At 39.3% G+C, this 901-nt stretch overlaps 1 protein-coding gene across 1 annotated transcript in view; it reads left to right on the top strand.

Annotated features, from left to right (window-relative positions):
* ATRN (attractin) overlaps nt 1-901 on the top strand; it is a 169,432-nt gene that overhangs the window by 63,612 nt on the left and 104,919 nt on the right. The window lies entirely within an intron of this gene.

Genomic DNA, 901 nt, shown 5'->3' with positions numbered 1-901 from the left:
AGTTTGAGGTTGCTGTGAGCTAGGATGACGCCACGGCACTCTAGCCTGGGCAACACAGTGAGACTCTGTTAACCTGTTAACCCAAAACTTTTAAGTTGCATTAAAAAACGGTTCCCATTTTGTCACTCAGTGGTCCTTTTACAAAATAAATGGTCTTGAAGTTTCAGCTGGGTTAAGATTGACAGTTGAAACTTGATTACTGCATTTCCTTCCCTTCAGCAAAAAAGAGTTTTGTTTTTAAAAGTTTTTTAAAGCCCCTTTTGTTACAACAGAGTGGTCCATTGCCTGCTCTGTGGCAAATGTATCTTGCTCTTGCTCTGAAGATCTGTCTTATCCTTCCTCGATAAACTTTATTTCACGCTTAAAAAAAAGTTTTTTAAAAATAGTAAGAAATTGAGCAACAGGAAACCAAGTAAGGAAGAAGTATCAACTAATCCAATAAATTTGAAAACAGACTCACAGGAACATCCAGGGTGACCCTTTCTGTACCCCACACCCACAGAAACCATGCTGGGGAGATTCTGAGAATTCTCAGTGATACCTCCAAATCTAAAAAGAAGCAAACTGAGTAGGCATTTCTGTTTTTTTACTTTTAACTGAAGAATAGGGGAAATAATTGCTGAGGAGTAGCAGGTGAAAAGGGGGAAATTGACCGAGTGGCTGACTCTCTACACAGAACTCAGGGCTTCTATTAAATGGGAATATGATCTGAACAGTGGGGTAGGACACTTAAACAAATTCTCTAAGGAGAGGGGAATCTCGGTATTTTATTCTAACAGACTGCACACCCCTCACGTGAGCACCAGCATTTCCTTAGACTTCAGAGAAGTTGATAGAACATAAAATACCTGCCCTCGCACCAAAGCTGGGATGGAAATTTTTTTTTTTTTTTTTTTTTTTG

The sequence above is a fragment of the Propithecus coquereli genome, unplaced genomic scaffold, assembly GCF_000956105.1.
Source record: "Propithecus coquereli isolate 6110/MARCELLA unplaced genomic scaffold, Pcoq_1.0 Scaffold139, whole genome shotgun sequence".
Lineage (NCBI taxonomy): Eukaryota > Metazoa > Chordata > Mammalia > Primates > Indriidae > Propithecus > Propithecus coquereli.
Note: the sequence above shows the minus strand (reverse complement) of the source record. Positions and strands in the feature narration are given on the sequence as shown.